The sequence below is a fragment of the Macrobrachium rosenbergii genome, chromosome 44, assembly GCF_040412425.1.
Source record: "Macrobrachium rosenbergii isolate ZJJX-2024 chromosome 44, ASM4041242v1, whole genome shotgun sequence".
Taxonomy (NCBI): domain Eukaryota; kingdom Metazoa; phylum Arthropoda; class Malacostraca; order Decapoda; family Palaemonidae; genus Macrobrachium; species Macrobrachium rosenbergii.
This window is the reverse complement of record NC_089784.1, coordinates 14,809,779-14,834,809: the sequence shown is the minus strand read 5'-3', so window position 1 is coordinate 14,834,809 and position 25,031 is coordinate 14,809,779. Positions and strand designations below refer to the sequence as shown.

Here is a 25,031-nt window from a genome sequence, read left to right as displayed (position 1 = left end):
CAAAGTGTGGTCCTTCTGAACTCAATGGCGGAAGCGTCATTTATTTGCGACGCGAGAACTCCATGAAGCCAAACAAATTAAAAAGGACATAATGGGAGAATCATTTGCATGAACTACGACCTAATTTTTAGATAAGAGGCGACTGCTGCTGAAAAGCGTTTGAGGGGTTTCAGCGATATTGGGAAAAGAGGAGATGATGGAGCCGTATGGAAATTGTAGCAATAATAAATGTGAGGATCCCAAGATCTCTCTTCTTTAGGTCTTGGTTGGGGCAGTGGTGTCTGGCAGCTCCGCTGGTACGTCTGTTCTTAACACAAGGTTAACATTTACCCAGTAACGATGCTTCATTCACGATGGAATACTGTAAAGAAGAAAAAGAGGAAAAAGAGGAAGCGAAACAAAACAGCATGGCTGTGGAGAGATTCATAAAAATGGCGAAGAATTATGGAGATATTGCTAGCTGGCAACTGTTTGGGTTGTGCCAGGACGCCACTTACTACCAGTTATTCCAATAACTACCCCCTCACAGTGCCACACGAATGCCATCTTTTTCATCGCCTTTTATGTCGAGTTTCTTTGCTTTCTCGCGTCAGTTTATGCACCTAAATTCTACGTCGTGTCGTGAAGTTCTGTGTTCGTTACACGTCATGAGTTTCCTTCAGTGTTAATGCCTCTTTGGCCTTCGTGCATGCATAAAAGTGATCGTTGTGTGTGATGTCCTGTGGAGTGCTAAAGAGAGAGAAAGAAAAGTATTTCTAAGAAATGCGTAAGCAAGCTAGTGAATGATTAAAACGCCTGTTGCCAGGAGGATTCTCTCAAGTAATTTAGCCGCTTTCTGGCAAACAAACCAATGTAGGTAAGTAATTTTGAAACCGGCTGTGAGTAAGTGTTTCTAAAATGCCTTCATTTTCATGATTTGCCACCGAATAGTTTTGATCAGATCATGTTGCCGTGTGACCCTTCGACTCCCAAAGTCAACGAATCAAAATGTCCCGTCTGGCTTCCCCTGTTTTGCTTTTCTGAATTTGTACGCGAGGATAAGCATGCACGAATAATAATGTCCTTGCAGGCTCATTATGCAGTTTGAATTAAGTGGACTTTTGTGGGTATCAATTGGAGACAGTCCGAATACGAAGCCCTTTGCTTACTAGTGAGGCTCCTGGGAAAAATGCCATTGCTAGGGGCGGATGCTTATGGTAGATTATTTTAATGTGTTAGGTTTAGGGTAGGGTAGGCTACGGAGGGTAAAATCAGTATGAGTAATAACCCCAAAAAGATGTCCTATTTTGTAGCTTGTTTGTTTGTTGTTTGATTTTTGTTTGTCACCTTGATTTTGCTTGAGCTTTAGTGGAAATCTACCAAGGCTTAATTTGTGGTTTACGATGTTTCAAAGGAAACGAATTCTCTCTCTCTCTCTCTCTCTCTCTCTCTCTCTGTCTTATTTTGTCGGATTTGTAAGCTACTTATTTTACTTTGAATTACTTGGCCGGTAAAATAACTTTCAACTGTAACAAGAGAGAACAGCTGTGAACGACCTGCCAAAGCATGGACTAAAGTCATTCAAAACAAGGAGCAACGTGAATAGAAAAATACGATCTAACAATGGCCTTTTCGCGGCAAGCACAAGTAAAGCCGTAACATATTCAAATCCTCTGAACGTGGAGAAATAAAGTCAAGATGCTGAACGAAGTTAACAAATAATCTCAATAATGAATACGACCCGGCCACGGGACAAACAGCACCACGTTCTGATTTGCTGTCATCGTAAAATTATTGATATGTTGTCATTCATACATACAGCCATATGTTGCACACGCAGCACTGAAATATGGTGGAGATGTGTCGATTTCGATTCTTGGAATATGACCTGAATTTGACAAAAATATGCAGAAGAGAATCGGAATCAATTCATGTATCTATCAACTCAAAGAGTCATTAGTTTGAATATGATAAGGATAGGCCTTATCATATATACACAGTATATATACTGTATATATATATATAATATATATATATGTATATATATACAGTATATATATATATATATATATATATATATATATATATATATATATATATATATATGTATATATATATATATATATATATATATATATATATATATATATATATATATATATATATATATATATATATATAAATTTTATATATATATGATTTCACTTTGAAGTGTGAAGTATTCCCGAGCAAGAGTGAGTTCGATGTTAAAAAGGTGTTTGGGCATTGAAAGACTACAAGCGTCTTGTTTAAAATCACTGTACACACACACAACAGTCAAGATTTACAACAGCTCAGTAATGACGCCCCGTCCCGATGAATATTGTTTTCTACACTCTTATTATCTGGAGGAAGTTTTGACAGTGAGATACCGACCACTTCATTTCCTCGTATTTTTCCTGATGAACTTCCTCGTCACTACCTAATTTCTTTTTATGACACTCCCCGAATTGCGTTTACATTGTTGTTTCACGTGCCTTGATATCACTGCTTTATTTACATTTACGGTACTTCCCGATTTACTCTTTGTTACTACCTGATTTACCTTTGTGTCATTGCCTGAATTGTTTTTACATCATTACATTATTTACTTTCACATGTCACAATCTGATTTGCTTCCACTTACGCCTGATTTAATTTCATGATGCTGCTTAATTTGGTTTTGCGATAAAGTTTTAGATCTTTTATGACCTTGCCTGATTTACTTTCACATAACTACATGATTCATTTTATGGCACTAATTTGTTTTCACGTCGTTTCCTTAACTGTATTTACGACACTGCTTGATTTGGTGTCATATCATACCACTTCTTAATTTCCATTTACAACACTGCCAGATTTGCTCTTGTGCCACTTTTTGACCTGTCCGGTTTTACGTCAGTGCTGATGTCCTTTTGTGAAACAGTCTGATGAGCTTTCGAGACTATCTGATTTGAAGCTGGTACGGTAAGAATCTTTCATACACATGATAATTTCTGGTTTTTGCGTTACTCATGCTGGAAATGGTTTTTCGTTGGGCACTGCTAGTCTTCTTTATGACCTCTACTTCAGTATTTAACCTTCACAATCAGTTTTATTTTTGAGCGCCTTCGCACCTGTATGGGGACTTTATATTTGCTTTCATCTTCGAGGGTGCTAGATCAAAAACTCCTTATCTTCCTCAATATGTATATTCGTACATATTTTATTTCTTATGAAAATTTCTTTTCTAAAAGATTTAGAAGCCCACTGACAGCATTTGGGAAAAGCATCACCATTCGAAATCTCTGTAGGTGTTGATACGAAAGCGGCAATGAACCGTCCTTCTAATTCTACGTTCTCGTTTGAACCTTGACCTCTTTTTCAAAGTCCCCCAAGTTTTCTGCTTAAATTTTTAATCTCTCATCATTTGTTGGCAATTGTAATGTCGGGGTAACGTCAAATTCAATGAAGTCCTAATAGATAGGCAGTAACCGGAGTTTGTGCTGATTGCTGAAGCAGTCGTTAGAACTGACTTTCCGATTATTTGTTATGTTTGCTGTGGGAAAAAAAAGAGTATATAGCATTTATATATGCTTTAAATTTGCATTTATCGTTTACAAATATCAAACAACACTCACACCCATGATAGAATACTCAGCAAATCAAAATGTATTAAAATTGGAAAATATACAAAAAATGGAAAAATATTATTATATAATCATTGAGATGACTGTAAATTCATTCGACACTTGCAAGGAGTATACCTAAATACAAAATATCCTTGCTGAAATATAGTTGCAATATAAAACTGAAGCAGTAAGTCGGGATACATATTATCTGCTGCCGTATGCATCTATTACATCGTGGCTGTTGGTGCAGCCACCCCCGCCCCACCCCACCCCAACCCCTAGGCAAGGTTAGTTCTGTGCGTAGGTATGCTTCATGGTTAAGCTGAGTAAGCTTAGTCAGTTAGGGAGGCAGTTTAGGTAAAGTTAGCTTCTGTAAGCCAACTTTACCCAGGCCCACTAGATGATAACTGTGATGTAAGTTGGAGGCTGAAGGTGAGAAGAGGTATGTGGTAAGTTAAGCACAGAAAAGACACGAGTGGCAGAATTTCACGCGGCTTTGGAGTGGATGATGATCATTAAATGTGGTTGAAAAGTATGCCACCCTGCTGATGTTAGGTCAAAATAGGGATATTTTCGCAAGTATTTGGTATATGCTCAGGTTCGGTTAGATAAGACTAACTTTGTACTCTGGCTGCAAGACGAGTGATTATGAGACTTGGTCACTGGATGAGCACCTATAAAGACTTAACAGAATGATTATACTGTAAAAGCTCAAAGTCAACAATGAGATGACAATTCAGAAACCAAGAAAAACGAAATAAACTATGAGCAAAACAAACCATGTGAGCTGTAGGGGAAAGCTCATCATTCCCGAAGGAATCATATGCTTTCGTACTTAAAGGGTGACTTTTACTTGAAACAGAAATATCAGTAGGAGGTTATTTAATTTATACAGTTTGATATGTTTCACATCAATTAAGCTGCTCTTAAAGCAGTTCAGCATTCTTCTGAGAGTTCGTTATGCTAGCATAATATTGCAATTTTGGTAAGATAACCAGTCAAATTAATCAGAGTTCAGAGCAAGTATTAAACGATATTTTCAGATCCCAAATACATTTATCACTTGTCCTTTTTCTTACTAATTTACTGCGGTGAAGCACACACTTGACCATTAGGGATGATGTATGCAAGAAGGACCCACCGACGTCAGATGTTTAGATTATAGTTGCGGTATTTGTCTCTTGGGAAGCGACCACTTAATCTTTTAGGGCAAGTTTTCCTGTTAGTAAGTGGAGACGCATAATGCGTGATATGATAAAGTATGCTGCTGTTGAGCAAATAAAAACCAGAATGATATCGGTGGAGACGGTAATATGAAAATGCTGAAAATGTGAACTTAGGCCTACTCTAAAACGTAAAAAGATAGCATTTCAACAAGAGACGCTGCAAGTAATATCTGATGCATTAGCCGCCACACTATGTACAGTATATGCATAAATGCACACAAATTAAATATATACATTTATAAAATACGATTTATATATAAGGTCAAATATTTCCCGAATTGGGCGTTTCAGCAACCGTTTGCTTTATAAGGTTTAGAACACTATTTGGGTTAGGCGTGTTTGTGACTTTAATTTTGTTTGACACGTCTTTTCTCTACCTTATACTTGATCTTTCAAGTATATATATATATATATACGATTGTGTAAACGTCGGTAGGATGAAAATGCCACCTAAATGGTAACTGGGCCTCTTTACATGACGCTGATGGCTATCATCCTGCTTGTTCATGTGGGCTTTAAAATACCAATCCTAATGGATTTGAATGTGCTTGGATGAGGTTCACAGGAATAATTTATGATTAGTGTAAGAGGAAAAAGCTGAATACTCGAGAACCCTAGCATGCCGGAAGAGAGGAGTTGTGTGCAAGATAGAAGTGAATGCCACAGTGTGCCGTGGGGTTCGACACGTTGCCAGATTCAGGTGATATTATTATCATTATTATTATTCAGAAGAGGAACCCTATTCACATGAAACAAGCCCACAGGGGCCATTGACTGGAAATTCAAACTTCCAAGGAATATGGTTCTCATTAGGAAGTAAGAGAAGGTAAAGGGAAATACAGAAAGAAGAGATCTCACTTATCAAAATGAAAAGAAAAATTAATTAATGAAATAATGAATGGATAAAAATGTATTAAAATCCAAAGAGGATAGCATTAGGGTAGTAAAGCGTTGCATCTTCGCTAGAACTTTTTATGTATGCACACAGCTTTATGAAGGGAAAACTAAGCGAAACAATGAATAAATAAAATATACGGCGTACTCTATCGTTTAAATAATTGAGAGTATGATAATAGAGAACGCTTTATTGTTGAATTTTGAAAATGAGACCATACAATGCCAAGCAATTTTCCGCGTCCTAGAACAATCAACTTAGACTACCACAGTGCTCTATTTTGCACCAGCTCACAAATAAACATCACAGAATGAAACTGGCAAAAAGAGGGCGGGCCACACAAACAAGTGAATTTAAGCTCCCAGTTAATGTTAATGAGCAATGATTTAATTGTTATGTACGGTCGAGTTCAGAAACTTTGTTGCTAACCAAAGAATTCGTCACACACATATATATATATATATATATATATATATATATATATATATATATATATATATATATATATATATATATATATATATATATATATATATATGTTACAGTCAACACGCGTAATCAGTCATTACGCGTAATGACTGAAATTTCAGTCATCACGCGTAATGCACTTAGGGACATTTGATCCCCACAGGAGCTAGTACTAAACACGGCGAAATATATTTGACCCCCAGGGACTAGTACTAAACCCGGCGAAACAGTGTAGGTGACTCACTGTTTCGCCGTGTTTAGTACTAGCTCCTTGGGGGATCAAATGTCCCCTAAGTGCATTACGCGTGATGACTGAAATTTCAGTCATTACGCGTAATGACTGATTACGCGTGTTGACTGTAACGTATATATATATATATATAATATATATATATATATTATATATTTATTATATATATATATATATATATTATATATTTATTTAATATATATTTAAATATATATGTAAATAATATATATATATATATATATATATATATATATATATATATATATATATTTAAAACATACATACATACATATATATGTATATATATATATATATATATATATATATATATATATATACATATATATATATATATATATATATATATATATATATATATATATATATATATATATATATATATATATATAATTTACCATACACCTTTTTCCCCTTGGAAGAGAGTGGTGTCAGAAGGGTGTAACCCTCCGGTTTTCCAGCAGTCTTTTAGGGACGAGGTTGAAAAGACCCATGCCCCTATCCGTGACCTCAGGAGACGCTAGAACCCATTTTAGGTTGGTAGGCTGGTGGGCTGACATAGCAAACGTTTGCAGTGATGAAAAAAGTATGTTTATGTGTGCGTGCATTGTGCATAAAGCAGCTTCAAGGTCTTTGAGCTTATTTCACACGTATATATTTAGTTATAAAGGGTAGCACAAACGAACACAAACAAACACACACACATATATATATATATATATATATATATATATATATATATATATATATATATATATATATATATATATATATATATATAAATATATATATATATATATATATACATAAATATATATATATATATATATATATATATATATATATATATATACATACACACACAAATATACAGCCACTAATTTCGTTGTCTAAACTCCAGTTCACATTGCCTGCGGAATAACTTACACCCAAGGGTAATTATAAGTGATAAGTGCTTTGTCACCAGTGGGATTCGAACGGCTTCCTAGTTGACAGACAACGAGAATACAGTGACTTTGTCCACTGTATCATCAATATGTTGATGAAGTACTTTTCACCTATAATTCCCCTTGAGTGTAAGTTATTCCTGAGATATAAGGAATTAGATGTCCAACAAAATTTGTGGTTTTATAATTGTGAATATAAAAATCTCACGGCGGATATGACAAAAATACACACATACACACACATATATATATATATATACTGTATGTATATATATATATATATATATATATATATATATATATATATATATATATATATATATATATATATATATATATATATCGCAAACGGTAAGTGGTTGTTGATGTGCCTTCTCCGTAGCGTCTATGATTAACTTGCAAAAGCAGGTACATTTAAAATATAACTCCAAACTGGTTACACTCTTAACACAGAAAATCGTGACGGAGGTTCGGCTGAAAGTAATCAAAAGGAAGTGTTTATCAATCTGGCAGTTTATCATTTCTAACAGCCTACAGCTGAACAGCTTAGCTTTTTTCAAAAGTTCTCTTTGTAGTCTGTGAATGATTTGTATGAAAGCTTTTACAGGATGCGTTCTGTGATGTAATGCAATTATGCTCAAAATATATAATTTAATAATGTTCAAAAGCATTACGAGTCAGCTCGTAATGCTGATAGGTAATTTTTTTTTCTCTTGCCGATGCTCTAACAGCATTATTTGAAAGTGCCCAGAAAGCAGTGATGAAGGGATTTTTGGTAAAAGTAAGATTACTAATTATTTCAAGTTTCCGCAAGTGCTTCGTTGGCCATTCAAAATTCGCTATTTTAATTGTATTCCGCCTTAGATTTTAACTTGTATATGAGAGAGAGAGAGAGAGAGAGAGAGAGAGAGAGAGAGCAGATAAAAACGTGTCAGGTGAATGATAAAGGATAAATTCCCTCATGATTGCCAGTGACACTTGGCCTTTAGTACCGGTGAAACTAGTCTAGGACTGTTTTGTTATATTCATGGTGTCTACGTTCATGGTGCAGAAGGCGCTAAATCACTGAGTTGTTTTAGTGATTTGGTTTTCTGAAATGCGACAGCTAGACGGGGCTCAACTCAGAGATTCTTTATCATTTGGTCCGTTGTGAATCTTTTGTGTCAAGTGTATGCAGACTGACGTGGAGTGCCTGTTCAAGCACAGCCTGCTGAGACTGCGTTCAGTCGTCCTTGCTCACTGTCCAGTTTTAATAACAATCTCCTAACTTCGTGGCATTCCACCATATTTACAGACGCACACATGCTTGTGTGTGTGTATATATATATATATATATATATATATATATATATATATATATATATATATATATATATATATATATATATATATATATATATATATACACATATATATTTGTGTATGCGTGCTTTTTAGAGGCATTTCACTATATATATATATATATATATATATATATATATATATATATATATATATATATATATATATATATATATATATATATATATATATATATATATATATATATATATATATATATATATATATATATATATAGAGAGAGAGAGAGAGAGAGAGAGAGAGAGAGAGAGAGCGACTTTAGATTCTCTCAAGGGCGAAACAGAGGCATCATTGCTTGCCGAGCACATTTGAATCGCGGCCTTAACTTGTGCGCATCCGGCACTGATCCCCACAAGTTGGTTTGTTTATTTTACGTGCTTTCGCCACTGGCATATTGAACACTGAGTTGCCTTTGACGTCATCGTCGTAGCTTGATGGATCATATACCAAGGAAAGGCCATTCTAGTAATGTGATGAATAAGATAGTGTAGGGCTTTAGGCCTCCATTGCAACTCATTGCCGCCTGTGCAAGAGGTGAGAGAGAATTTGGATAGGGTCATACTTATTGCTGTAAAATGAGGGTTTGATCTTCAGCTAAAAGTAAGCGTTTTGTTTTCGCTGTTTGCCTCAGGAAGAAAAAATTCACTAAGTTTCTGCAATGGTTTTTGCGCTTCACTGTGACTTGCTGCGCATGGAACAGACCGCTATGGTTTACAGCAACTTCCAGCATTAATTTTACAAGTGGTAATTTTTAAAAATGCTACATAATTTGCTGGATATTTTAAATGATTTCCCATATTCATTAGCTAGTGAGTATGTGAACGATGTTTGTGTGGTTGCACTCAGAACGAAAAACATTTCGGCTTCCTTAGATATTGCAATTACGTAATGCTAATGAAGCGAATGGGATAAAAACAATTCCTCTCCTTGAGTATCGTTCAGATATCCATGTTAAATAGTGTCGTTGCGCTGGGATTAAAGTCTTCCTGGCTTGCTTCAGTCGAAAATTGCATTTTCAGGCAATATAGGCTTGTTCCTACCTGAACGTTTGCTTATTTTCTGTTATCTATCAACACACTAGATTTAGAGGTGAGTCGGCGTTAACCAGGTTGCGTTTTGATGTCCCTTCAATTTTGGGCTAGAAGAGCACGTCGCTCTAAACCTAGAACGCCAGACAGACAAGACAAGAGACAATCGGCTTAAATCTTATTCTGTCGTTGAGCCTCACTGTCACCAAAATATTTTCAAATTCTTCCCCAAACTTTTTAACCGATTTTGTTTTCATCCGTTTACATTTAAGCGTGCAATATTATGATCGAATGGCTTTATGAACTTAACAAGGAAAAGTCTCGAGAATCTGATGACGTAGGTACGAAAACTATCGTTCACTTGTACGCAGTGGCACATGAAATGTGATATCGGGTTCGTAAATATGTATTGCAAACATCAGCACACGTGAGCACACACACAATATATATATATATATATATATATATATATATATATATATATATATATATATAATATATATATATATATATATATATATATATATATATATATATATATATATATATATATATATATTATATGTATATGTGTGTGTATTTATGTATGTACAGTATATATATTCTATAATTGTTGCAAGTTTCAATGTGCGCCCTTTACAAAGAGACAACATTTTGCCGATGTGCAAAATTTAGCTATTTGAGATAGAAACGATAAAGTGAAGTGAATTCGGGAGACTGCATTCCCAGATATTTTGAGAGTGCAAAAGCTCTTCAGCGTTTAGAAAGAAAGTATAACTTAGTTTTACCATACCACTGAGCTGATTAACAGCTCCCCTAGGGCTGGCCCTAACGACTATTTAACGTGGCTAAGAACCAATTGGTTGAGCTTTCCCATTAACAATGTGGGGTAACTGATATTTTCCTCGGCCCAGTGGCGAGAAGTTCCTCACTCTCTGAAGTCCAGTGAAGTATCTCAGCTGTGGCCTCAGATTTGCTGACAGTTTAGCATCATTAACCGGTTGGATGTGATATATTCAAGAAACTTAACTTGAGGATGGGTTATTGTTTTGAAGTTGGGGTTTTTGGACCTTCATAAAATTTTGCTTTTCGAATTTCTTGACGCTATGTACTTTACCGTGGCCTTCAGAAAAATTCTTGAGGCTTGGGTACCTATGCATTACCATATATTGAACTTGGACTCCTAGCCTTGGCGTTCCGTGAAGACGCTTTTTTTTTTCTTTTATCTGACACTGTTACTTCTTCTTGAGATACAACAAACTGAAATATTCGATATTGTCAGATTAGTTTCTAGACAGTATGAACAACAGAGTTAACTGCAAGGATATAACATTACAGTCACCATCTATCGCGTTCTCCAGAACAAGTTACATAAATTCCCAACAAAACCAATGTTAAAAAAAAAACTAACAAAATTACTCTAGTTGGCAGGAAACATGGGGTACAGGAAGCTACTTCCTGAATTACATAACATTTTCTATGGAGCAATTGTTCTGGAAGTCCCCAAAAGTATTCTCTAGTAATACACACACACACATATATACACACACATATATATATATATATATATATATATGTATATATATAATGTATATATATATTAGCAAACTATTCTGAGTTCACTTACCCCCTCAGGGTATGTTGAATGACAACAAATTCTCATAGCTGCCACCAGTAAAAGATCCTAGCATAAATTCAAATCTACGTGAGACTGGTTAATATACGTTGCGGGAACAAGGAGCATTAAATGTAATTCTATATATTAGTTGATAAGTGAAGTACAAAGGACTATCGTATTGGCCAAGGAAAACTCAAGCAAAAAATAACCATCATTATTTTGGGAAGGTTAAACGATACTTGTCCTAAATAAGCACAAAAATATATTTATTTAATTCTACTTATACTTTTGTTGCCTGGGAAAATAAAAATGTTTATAAATATGTAGCTGTCAGCTACTCTTATAAACATTTATCATGAACAATTTAAAGTGATATTTTCATTATGTAGTCAGAAATTATGAATACAACAATCAAGGTAGCTATTCCCTCAGACAGTGAAGAGCAACACTTTATTGCGCAAAAACTTGCAAGGGAAAAACTACGTTTATTTATAATGTTACACAAATAAATAGAATGTCAGTCTCCCATAATTACATTCTCTATTACGTTAGATAAATCTTACGGATAGAAAACGTTTCCTTGAGAGGTGCGATTTATAGCAGGGTATACTGAAAAGGAATACTGTTCCTAAAGCATCGCCAGAAAATCACCGAGGAAGCATCCTCATTCTGAATTGAAAAGCGTTAAAAAGGGAAGTGAACAACCATTTAAGATATAAAGACTGAAGCTTAATTTTAGGTTTCAGTTACTTACAAACTGTCCATCAGCTTTATGGAAAATACATGATTCTTAAATGATACTTATTTGATAGTTCAAGATTACTATTCAGCTTCATGCATCTCAACATACAAGCGCTAGAAAAAAAAATATATATATATACTGGTAAAAGTGTTCTGAAATTGTGAACATCAGATACGAAGAAATGTAACATACCAAGGTATGTTATCCGCGTATTACTGGAAGCAAATGAACTGAGAAATATATATAAAGAACGTTGCCTCGCAGGAGAGATGAAAGACGCAAATCACTTAAAGATTAGGGATGTAGAAAAATGATTCTTAAGAGTAGTTGATACAGAAATGTTACCTTTAACAACATAGTCAACGTGCTGGTGATTGAAATATCATAAAAAAAACAACAACAGATTCTCAACTTTAAGAATACAAGCAGAACGCTATCTGAAGTTCGAGATTTTTCCTCAGTTTCGTAATTAATGACATTATTGAGGTTATAATGAAATTAGCTAACGTTTATAATTATCTGTTCTGAACATTCAAATAATACAGCCTAGATATAATTAATTTTGATAATATTTTTAGGTACGCATAAATGTACAAGTTTCTTCAAAGGCGTTTTCTCATTTATTGGTGTATAATGACCCTTATTCTGGAATAGAAATCAGGCTTCTTCTACTTTGACGTAAAATCTCTCTCTCTCTCTCTCTCTCGCACACACAAATGCACACATACACAATAAAGTCATAGATTGTGAGTTCAATACCAGGTGCCGAGTGTGAAATGTCTTTGAAATGTTGAAATATAAAATTAAAGAACTGATCATGTTTAATCGCGTGATACAATCTAAGAATGGTGACTGACTGATTTATGAAATTGAGGCAAGTACCGGGACACTTTCGGCCATTCAGCTCCTAAGACAATGAAAAGAGGGAGTCGGAATGGTTGGACAGGTAAATAAAGAGATCCAGAAAGTATAGGAGATGAAGTAGAAGGGTCTACAGGTGGAACTGGGAGAAAGCCCCACAAGACTGAAGAAAGGAAGCGGGCATGGAAGTATAGTTAAAGGTTAAAAAGTAGATGCACCTAGGGGCCGAGGGGACGTTGTAAATACCTTTTGCTTATTCCCGCAGTTCAGGGGAATCTCAGAATGGGGAAATTTTATCTTTATTAACGAGGGCTCTTTGTCTGCACTATTCAAACAATTATCACTATATGTCTACGCCATTTTCGTCTTTCATCTTGAAAATTTAAGAACGGGAATAAGAAAACAAGATGCGAATTATAAAGCATTAATCTTAGGCCCTGGTGTTACTTTTACGAGCTTCTCTCAGTTTAAATGGACACTAGATGGACTGGTTACGTTACTAATGAAACAATAATAAATTTTCTGAGAGCTACGTCATCGCAAATACGTTGTATCATATACCGTAAAGGTATTGCGATGATAAATCATTATCGTGTGCTTAAGAGTACTCATCGGGTTAGGGGTCCTTTTGAGTCTAGAGTAAAGCTGGTTGAAGTTGGTGGTATAGAACTTTATGATAAACAGCCTCATTTCTTTAATACATTTGTTGGATTCTCGGTAATCTTCAGGAGCGTGAGCATGGTGCTTCCCTCTCTGAACTCCCTTTTTAAAAATTAGGTAGAGGCTCTAAGTCTGCTAATCTAATGAATTCCAGAATTAAAGCAGAGGCATAATTAATTTTCATTGCTAAAGTTTCCTAGTCCTGCGTAGGAAGCGTTGGTGCTCGGGCACCGGAAACTTGATACTGTTTCAGTACGCCTCTCGTTATACTGCAAGCCAGGGTAGTGCATCATGGGCTTTCCCGGTGCAGTAATAACGAAGGAAGTGTGCACTTGATCATGGCACAATTGCACATTTGACAACCATTTTAAAAACTCTTTTATGAATAGCAATTATGATCTATGAAATAAGAATGGAACAGACAGAAGGGCATCATAGAGCTGCGTTTATCTGGTTCCCTGAGAAACGGTTATCCAAGCCAAAGAGCCCACTGCAATACAAACAGCCTTTGGGAGGTTATGTAGATCTGTCAGGTGCAGCAGGAGAACCAGTCACAATTTCCAGTTCTTCATGGACTCTTATAACAGGAAGGGGATCACCTTTACTAAGAGACTCGCCTCCCAGGAGGTTTTCGAATCTGACAGACTCTTCCTGAGACCAAAAGTTGGGACCTTGTTAAGAATGACGGCTGATTTACAAAAACAACAAGAAAACGACGAGAGCTCTAAGGACTAAAATATAGTTATCAGGAAGTACGTAGACAAAGATGCCGTATGTGTAATCTGCTGCGTTTCTTAGTGACTCAAGACACTATTAATAAGAAAGTCAAGGGTCTCCCAGGCTTTGACCTCCTAATCTGCCTCCCATGATCCTACATGCAAAGTTGATATTGATTCAGACTCGAAAAACTGTTGTAAGGCTAATTTATTACATGAAATTATCCCTCCATTCACTGGTGGCCATAAAGAAGACGTGGTGATGGGTTCCTTTGTCGATTCAGACAAATCTACGAGTTGTGAAGGTTGCTATTTGCGGGATAGGCTGGGGGCTGGTGAGAGAGAATACCCTCCACGTCGACGTTCAACGCTCGACTTGCTGGTGGGGGAGGAACAACTGTCAGTTTGGAAAACGGGTGTACCAACTGTGATTTCCTTTAATTTTGTGGATCACTTGATAATAGAGCCAAAAAAAAAAATTTTTTTGCATAAGACTCACATTATACTACTTTTTTTTATATCGAGGTTAACTTGTCCAATCAAGAGTCAAAAAATTATTTTAATTATAGTCACTTTTTTTTTAACCAATCTCGGAGCCGGTAAGTCTAAAGACTGATGCTGGGAAGATTTTCAGTTCTGAACTGAATGAAATTTAGACCTGCATTTGCAGGATACTTTCTAGGATTTAAATAAGCCCTATGATCGCTTAAAATATATACAAAAGAGAAAGAAAATGGAACAACCTCCGACAAGTCGACACTCTACCTTTTCCTATCTTCGTTCGTATTATCTTGCCTCCATCTTACTTTTCACCCTCTCTTAACAACTTCATCGTGCAATTGCGAGGTTTTCCTTCTGTTACACCTTCAAAACATTTTTACTCTCAATTTCTCTTTCAGTGCTAAATGACCTCATAGGTCCTAGCCCTTGGCCTAAATTTTGTATTCCGTTCCATTCTACCTTTCCCGTTCTGACAGTATTGAGTTTGATGCAATGTCATCCAACAAAAAATTACTATATTCACTTCTAAGCTACAAACGCAATTTTCTTCGCCATAAGATACTGTTTTATCTGAGCAAAATTTCATTCAAATGACTGAAAGCTGTAACTCATCTCTTCTCGCAGAGGCACACAACCTGGAAGTCTGCATCCCTCTGAGTAATCTGTTCCCTAATTGGTGAACTTCTTCCCATCCAGCAGCACCATTATGCAGTAAATGTGCCTTGCTGTCGAACTACAGTTCCAGAGTTCCTTTATTCCTCACACCGTTGGACTGTGGAACAGTCTCCCTAAGGATGTTCAGCAACTGGAACCTCAAAAGTTCAAGCAGAGATGCTATGCATTGCTACTCTAAAACAATTGTCCTTGGACTTTATAATTTACTTACATTTTTGTCTATTTATTTGTTAATTTGTTAATCTATTATTTCCTCTCTAATCATTGATCTCTTCCTTCTGAATTTCCTATTACCTTCTGTTTACTCCTTTCAGTTGAACACCATACTCTTTGGAAGCTTGAATTTCAAGTCAATGGGCCCTGTGGGCTTGTTCCATAATAATAATAATAATAATAATAATAATAATAATAATAATAATAATAATAATAATAATAATAATAATAATAATTCCCAAGGAGAAAGTCATCATTAATGTTTCAGACATCAAGGCTTTTCAGTCCTTAATTGCTTTTCTCTACATATAGTGAGAAAATGTAGTTTTCATGTACTGCGCTAAAGACAACCAATTCCTGAGTAATTAGTAGTTTTGGCATTCACTTATTTTGCTTTTAAATCTCATGATGTTTTCAACACTGCACTCGAAGGGCAGCATGACATTGTTACTAAGTGTAAATTGTGCAGAGAATTCATGCTTTCTGATAACAGAAAAAATTCACCTGAATGCTTTCGTACAACTAGACTTGTCCGGAATGTAACTGGCCGTAAATAGCTGGGTAAACGAGCCTCTGACAGGTAGCGTTGTTTCGTAAATTTTTCTCTCTCGCTTTCAACACAGTTCCGACTTCGTGGTCATTCATCCCTTTTTCAGTGAAACTGTGTCATTCTTTCTATCAGAACGCTGTTGTAAGAAGTGTTCGGTTTTCTTTATCTAAGAATTTCTTCTCTCTCTCTCTCCCCCTTAATACTACCCTCCTTAGTTGTTTTTCTTTGATACAAGAATGGACATTCCATTCTTCTGAAAATGTCAATGGCCGTATTTTGCTTGTTTCTTGTTGATGCTAGCACATAATAGTTTAATGATAATCATAATATTGTCAACTCTCAAAAGAATGCTTGAAAGATACTACTATTTACAGTGATATAACTGGACAAGTTTAGATAGTATTTATTTAGTTTATTTGTGAATATCAAACTATATAATATGATACTTTATCCATTAACCAGTAAATGAGAAAGTGCTGAAAAGACTAACGAGAGAGAGAGAGAGAGAGGCACACACATACATACATACATATGTACATGCATAAGAAAAGTCTCCACTGAGCAAAAGGAAATTTAAGGAGGGTAAAGCAAGAAGCTTTTCCGGATTATCAGTTCTGTATGAAAGGGAATCCCTCTTTTAGAAGTATCGCACAGAACGACAAATCAATATAAGTGGATTCATATATAAGAATGCATACATTACAAAAGTCTCCGATAACGCTTATGAAAGATGGCTAAGTGAAAAGCTTTTCCTGGCTATCACTGATGTGGGAAGGGGACTTCCTGAACTAGGAATGTCACACAAGGTGGACCTACATACATACACGACAGGGATCCTCCTAGAAATAAAGCTTATGGAAGACTGCCGAGGTGGAAGCATTTTCTGACTGTCATCGTTGAGAAAAAGGGAATTTCCACTTTTAGGAAACCACACAGCAAGACGCGCATGCATAACTTCTATCACGGAAATAACAATGCATTATAAATTATAAAAGAGCATACGGCTGCAAAAGAAAGTGAAGATCTTTAGCCTTTACTCTCAGGCATTTTTTAGGCAATCTAAATAAAATGGAATAAAAGACCACAGCGAGGACTCAGCTTTACAAACAGCAACTAAAGGGAATCACGTGTGAACTGGCTCTTCAGCTAAGGAACAGCTTTGTAGGATTAACTCAGGTACCTTGATAAAACAAGGAGAGGCACTAGACAACAACTAGGGCTTGAACAAAATTGTCTTAATGCAGATTCAAGGCGATTTATGGACAATATTTTTACATCATGCAGCTTTACTACTAATTAACCCACAATTCCTATGGGATTTTTACGCATTTGCACAAAAAGAACATTATTCTTTTGGCCACTTCTAACTGAATGTTTATGTTGATTTGTTCTGACATTGAATGCCTTAACTGTGTAGCCCAAGTGAAATGGAATCACAGTTCACACATGGGATTTTATAACCAAGGTTGAGGCCAATTTCTTATAAACATGCAAAACAGCAGTTGCCATTGTAATGAAGTGAAAAAGGAATTCTCACTTTGAGGAATACCACACCGATGTACAGAAGTCTCCATTCAGATGATTCTCATGGAAGATAGCCAAACAGTAAGTTTCACAATATTATACTGATGCGAAAAAGAGAATTCCCGCTTTAAGGGATATTGTCCGAAAAAATGTCCCATGTTGACATTTGACCATGCGAACAGTAGTCTAACATGCTAGAGTAAAAGTTCTGAAATGCTAAACCTTGTGGCATCAACATTCAAGGAAGTATATTTAAAGCTCTGCTGTTGCATGGAAGTCTCTTAGCTCGAAACCAAATAAAGAATGGTTTCATTTGGAATATGACCAGAGTGAATTTATACCTGGATCATAGTTTAGCTTGCTTTGAAGATCAATGAACGTGTCATTTTCATAATTGGAAGCGTTTTCGGTATGTATTAGGATGGTTTTGACACCAAGGAAAACGTAGGTTGCAATAAATAAGACAAAGGATACAGTACTGAAAAAATACACTGTGCCTCTAACTGAAATTCGAGTTCTGCATAAAATGAAAACGATATTTACTCACACACAAGTGGGAGTTTCTGGAAGCATGACGGCAGACACGATGGATACTCGTGAGAAATTTGTGTAGCTGAAATCTTTGTATTCCCGTGAAACAGCTTCGATTTTCAGTAGTCTGTTGCGCGATATAATGACATTACATTACATCGAAATCAGGAATCAAGGGAATTCTCGATTTCAAATGTCGGAAATGCAGTGTCACGCTTGTTTTTAAAGGTCAGGGTCCCATGCTGTTTTCAGACTTGAGTAAAACATTATCCAGGCAGTCGTTGTAATGGAAAATATTCTTCTTTCAGTGACAAACAAGAGCGAAATAAAATGCTGTGAAGACAGAGATAAAATTCTATTTAATGGAATCCCTGAGGCTTTTGTTGGGAATAAAATTCCGTCTTAGCGAGGTGGGAATTTCTTTTTATAATTTTTAGCATTCAGAAAAATTACATATGATTAAATGTAAAATAAAACAGAATGAAATACCCGTTAGTGCTACATGAAATTCTAAGAAATGAAATCCCCGAGGCTTTTGTGAACATGAAATCTGACTTTAGATAATCGGCTTTTTAAATCTTTTTGTTTTTGTTTTTAGACTTATGAATTAGGTACCCGAAAATACTGGACTGAATAAAATAAAATAAAATACTCGGGGATCTAGGTGAAATCCCACTCAATGCAGTCCTTGAGGCTTTTGATGAGCATAAAACTCTACCCTCATGAGACGGTTTATCGAAGTTTCGACATTTTCTTTATTGTTTGGAGACTACCGTTTTTGGGAAACATCGATTTTATCATTGGCCGCAGGATGCAACATTTTTAGCATTTATGAAATTGTGGTAATTCCACACATCCATCCTCTGGCATTTCAGTGTCTTCATTCTACGTTTATTGTATAACCTCTGTGATTTCCCCTCGAATGTGAACGTCTTGGTTAACCTAACCAAGATGGATGCAGGACTTGCCCGAGATTACTCCCCTATACTTATTTTGGGAACATATAAACTGTTAAACCTTGGTACAAAAATTCCTGATTATAAATTCCTAAGGATAGGAATTTCTGTTTACAGTTAAAATATGTTAGTTATCTACTCACAAACACAGACAGACACACACACACTCATACACAAACACGCACGGTATAGGAGATATATTTTGCCCCTTTATGGGAGGCATTTCACCCAGTAACAGTGTACAAAGTAGTTCAAACCTTTCCTGCCTCAATAATATATGAATTTCATTTATGACATTTATATTTCTTAGACCTACAAATATGCACAATCTGTTAATTTCAGAAAATATCTTAATTCACAGCTGAATAAGGAATTTAATGCAGCTATACATATTTCTGAACACTAGGCCTACTAGTGCGACAGCCTCTCCTTTGAATACCGCAGAATAAAACATAAAACTACAAGGTATAGTACGAAAGTGCATACATTGGAAACAAAAGAAAATATGCTCGGTAATTCCACAAAACACTAATCGCGAGCGGACAAAATATCGAATGAAAATCCCCAAGGCAGGACGGGATTCAGTGTAAATTTTTCCCACTTGTGTAACACTCAACCCTCTTATTAAATTCAGCGCCTTAAGCTCGGTAGTTTATGAGGAAAATAATCAAAGTGAAAACTATTTTAAACGCACAGTTTACTGTTCAGTAAAGAATCAGAACGTGGGGCAAATTAATGATACACAGCGTGCATCACTGAAATAATCAGAGGCTATGTGTTATCCAGGGAAGCACTCACATACCATGCATTTCACTTTCTGGTTCTATAAGAAATTAATCAATAGATAATTTTTGCAAAGCTTTATGGAATACATAGTTACTTAACCAGTCGCTATTGAATTCTCTTATTTGGTAGCAAGTAGTTTTTCAGTCTTCATCTTATAAGCACCTATGAATAATCTATCCGCTCCCCTATCTCACTCGCAATAAAGTGAAAGATTTTGGGACTTGAATGGTGGAATTGATTGCAAAGCATAGGACACTCTCTTGACAGATAAATTAATCGCTGTCCACACTTTGTAGATTCTCTCCTCCAATTTGGTTTATCAGAAGCCTATGTGGAGAGGTCTGGTAGGAGTTAACAGGATGGGAGAAATCTCTGCATTGCAACATGGACAGCAAGACCATTCTGCCTATAGAGTGAAGACGGACCAGCCATGCACAACTTCTACGTTTGGCACTAGGCTCCATTTCCAGAGCCAAATCCGGTCTCCAATTGGTAAATTTATGTGGTGCAATAGTATGCACTTGGTTTGTTGATTGTTACGACGACTGGCTACATTTGCTCAGTCTAAGCTGATATCCTTAGGAAGAGTTATTGTAATAACTTAAGGCTGAAACAGGTTCTGAAGATAATGAACACGTAAGGGGGCATCAGTAACAGGTCCACTGGTACCCAGTTCAATGGGCAACTTAGCAGATTCATGACCATCTCAAAGCCACAGTCAGGTTAGCCAGTAAACTGGTCAATTTGCAACTGGGTAACTTGTAACCTGGTCACCTGATACTAAAGGCCATTATTAATTATTAGAACAGCAGTAAATAAACATTTGAGTGATATGAGATGGTTTGTCATGTGAAAAGAATGGCCAACGATAGGTTGCCGAGTTGTGTGTCTATATCGTAAGCAACAAGAGGAATAGGAGGCGAAGACCTAGCATGGCCTTATTATATAGGTAGCCTGAAAGTGCATGCAAGGTAGAGGTGAATGGCATATTGTATATACAGGAATTCGAAGCAATGCTGATAATCTTCTGTTACGGAAATAACTTATGATGGTCTTGGGAACTTACGAACAACTAGCATCACTTGGTGGAGGTTCTGTTGCAAATGTAAAAAACTATTTTGAAAGTGATTTTGGTACTAAAATAAGAGAGATCAGAGTTTATGTAATCAAGTGTCTTTCGGTCCTATTCCATTCCTACGATTCACTGATCAGTGTTACCAGTGAACAGTCGTGCAATGCTGGGCTTGGCTAACAAAGCCGACTTTTTATTGGACGTAAGAGTGTTAATAGTGATCTGATGGGACTCAACAAATAGTAATTTCCTTGGGAACTTCTTCGCCAGTCTTTATCTTTCTTAAGTTACGTCAATAAAATTAAGAATGGGCGAAAAAAATTCACTGCCCTTGACATTACAACGCTCGCCATGATAGCGCGAAATACTCTAAACCAGTGTTTCTTAACCTTTTCTGACCCCAACGTCCCCCGTAGTAAGGCCTCGCAATCCAATACCCCTTTGTATCTGGTGGCAAACTGTTGCTTCCATTTCGCTCTTCTTATTATATTATTATTATTATTATTATTATTATTATTATTATTATTATTATTATTATTATTATTATTATTATTTTATTAATTCATATATATATATATATATATATATATATATATATATATATATATATATATATATATATATACACATATATGTGTAAATTAATAAAATAAGTAGACAAATGAATAACAACAACAACAACAATAACAATAATAATAATAATAATAATAATATTATTATTATTATTATTATTTGGTTTGAGGCTGTTTTCATTTGTACTGCATTTCCAGCACTCCATACTATGCAGATTGTTCTGTACAACCTCAACTTTTTGCTTCCTTTTGAATTCAACATCCATTCTTCACCCGTTTGAATTCAGTATCCACTCTTCTTCACCCATTTGAATTCAGCACCGCTCGTCACCCATTTACCTTTAGCACCCACTCCTCACCTCCACATACGGGTGATGGCTCAACATTCCTTCCATATATTGCGATTTCGGCTTTTGCAGACTGGTCTTCTCATTCAGCACTTAATTTTAACATAAAGCATTTGCGTAACTATTCGTATCTCGACTTTTATCCTTCGGCTTATCGAAAAATAAACATGCCTTTTATTTCACCCATTCTTTTAAGGTTCACAGAAGTGTAAATAACCCAACGAGTCCATCATACAACATTTTAACCAAGCTACTCAAATAGGCAACCCTCTGCCTTATTCGCTATATATATTATTTCTGGCCAGTGAAGGATTAGGGGAATTTATTTCTGGTGATAGAAATTCATTTCTCGTTATAATGTGGTTCGGATTCCACAATAAGCTGTAGGTCCCGTTGCTAGGTAACCAATTGGTTCTTAGCCACGTAAAATAAGTCTAATCCTTCGGGCCAGCCCTACGAGAGCTGTTAATCAGCTCAGTGGTCTGGTTAAACTAAGGTATACTCAACTTTTCTCCAATTTATAAGTTATACGAATAGATGAAAATGAACTTTATAGGGTTTAGAGACTGCTCTAAACTGTCGCATGCCAGTCTTCTATATGGCATAACGGCATTGCTTTAAAATTTTTAGGAAAATCGATGCTTAGCTCTAAAATAAAAGTTTCTCTCCCAAAAATAGTTAGAGTGGTTTCTCGTAAATCCAGAGATCAAAGCAGGTTGTTAAGACATTTCTGTCTAGAATACCAAGTTGTTCCGTAAATATGTAACTATCTGGATTTGATACCGAGCCGCAAAACTCTTTAAATTTTCAAGTCCAGTCTTGTTTCTTATTGCAGTCTTCCATCTCATAATTTCAGTAAAAGATATCAAGATATAGATTTGATTCAGCGAGAATACACGTATTCGAGGAATTCATAGTATTGAAGTTTCACTTCGTATAGTTTTCTTCATCTCGTACAGAACGGAAACAAGTAATCAGCGGGGTTCTTCCTCTCTAAGCGTGAAAATCCCCACTTCTCCAATCCATTTTACATGTTTTCTTTTCTGATGAACAATTAACACAAAAAGCGCGATACCGCATTATTGTTTGTTTATTCATTCGCCAACCAAATTTACCTTACTTATCGCAAAACCTTTTTTATTTTTGTCCTTAGATAACCTAGTCGTGCTTGCACTGAGCACACAGTTACAATGGACTACCCTCAGATCGCTCAAAAATATAGAAACACGAGCCGTTGACACTGACATCCGGTGTAGAAATTACCCTGAATTTCCTGTACAATTCACATCGACAGCGATGATATACATTTCTTGAAGTAGTTTTTGAGAAAAGGATTAGCTTTGAAGCTATGGCGGAAAATAAAAATGATGCCCTATAAAGTCCATTTTCATCTGTTCGTATACAACTTATAAACTGAAGAAAAAGTTATATGGCGAACAAGGCAGAGGGTTGCCTATTTGAGTAGTTTGGTTAAAGGGTTGTATGATGGACTCATTGGGTTATTTACACCTCTACGAACCTTAAAAATATGGATGAAATAAAAGGCATGCTTATTTTTTGATAAGTCAGACGGTAAAAGTCGAGATACGAACAGTTACGCAGATGCTTAATGTTTAAATTAAGTTCTGTATGAGAAGACCAGTATGCGAAAGCCGAAATTGCAATGATATATGGAAGGAATCTTGAGCCATCACTCGTATGTAGAAGTGAAGAGAGGATGCTGAAGGCAAATGGGTGACAAGTGGATGCCGAGTTCAAATGGGTGAAGAAGAGTGGATACCGAATCCAAACAGGTGAAGAGTGGATGCTGAATTCAAAAGGAAGTAAAAAGTCGAGGTTGAACAGAACAATCTACATAGTATGATGGTTTTGTCACCAATTCACACATGACTGTTTTCTACTCACAAATTTAAACCAAAAATATGCCTTAATACCTGATCCATTTACCTGGGAAATAAATTACATCCAAAGGGAATTATATATAATAACTATACCTACTCCGATCAGGATTCAAAATATTTTGTTTGAGGTTGATACAGAGGTAGATACTTAGCTTATATCCATTATGCTACCAAGAGAGATGACGTTGATTTAGATTCTGCCATACACATTCCTATCAAATATCAGTTTCTGTACTTTATGTTGTATATGTTGAATAAGCAGGGCTGAAAGGGCGAGGACAGATATAACAAAAATGGGGGCAAAACTGTCCAGTGTTGAAAGATTAATCCGACGATTTTGAGGTGACTTGGTCACGTGGGGAGAATGTTGAAAATGGCATACGAATATGAAACCAAGGGACAAAGGAAAGTATTTATAAGAAACAAGCTCCACACGAACTGTATGGAACGGTTCCCCGAATACGAAAGTCATTAGGGAGCCATATGTTCAAGAAGGGATTGGCTAAGGAAATCTAATTTAAAAGGAACCATACTAACCTAACGTACCATAACCTAACCTAACCTGGTAGGCAGTGTGAAGGAAACTCCACATTTGACCAAAAGTTCCCCAATAACATCGCGCATGTGCGATAGCATTCCAGGATGGCCAGCATACAAAAACGTAATCAGTTCTGAGGTTAATTACAGTCAGCCGACCAAAAATAACGGTAAATTCTTGATAAGCAACCAAAATACTATAGAAACAGTCAATTCCCAAGGTAATACCCGATGCGGAGCTCTTACTCAGTTCTACCTAAGGGAGTTGGTGGGAACATTAACAGTGATGTCTTGATGGAGTGATACAGGGTTTGAAACGAATGGGTCTAATATGCAAGAGTGGAGTAAGTTTTTTTATGGGGACTGAAACTCTGTGAAGAGCGACGTGAGCAGGATTTTTTTAGCATTGGTGCTGTGAAAGTTTTCCGCAAAGACAACTCAGAGTTCATTCAGAATTCAAAGCATGA

The 25,031-nt window shown here is 36.0% G+C and overlaps 2 protein-coding genes across 4 annotated transcripts in view; one reads left to right on the top strand and one right to left on the bottom strand.

Moving 5' to 3' along the window:
- The window catches only part of LOC136829354 (X-linked interleukin-1 receptor accessory protein-like 2), a 99,584-nt gene that overhangs the window by 30,347 nt on the left and 44,206 nt on the right, over positions 1-25,031 (bottom strand). The window lies entirely within an intron of this gene.
- The window catches only part of LOC136829353 (X-linked interleukin-1 receptor accessory protein-like 2), a 56,993-nt gene continuing 32,433 nt past the window's right edge, over positions 472-25,031 (top strand). Inside the window, exon 1 of the mRNA XM_067087777.1 lies at positions 472-856. The gene's annotated coding sequence lies outside the window, so the exon portion shown is untranslated. The remainder of the gene's footprint in view (positions 857-25,031) is intronic.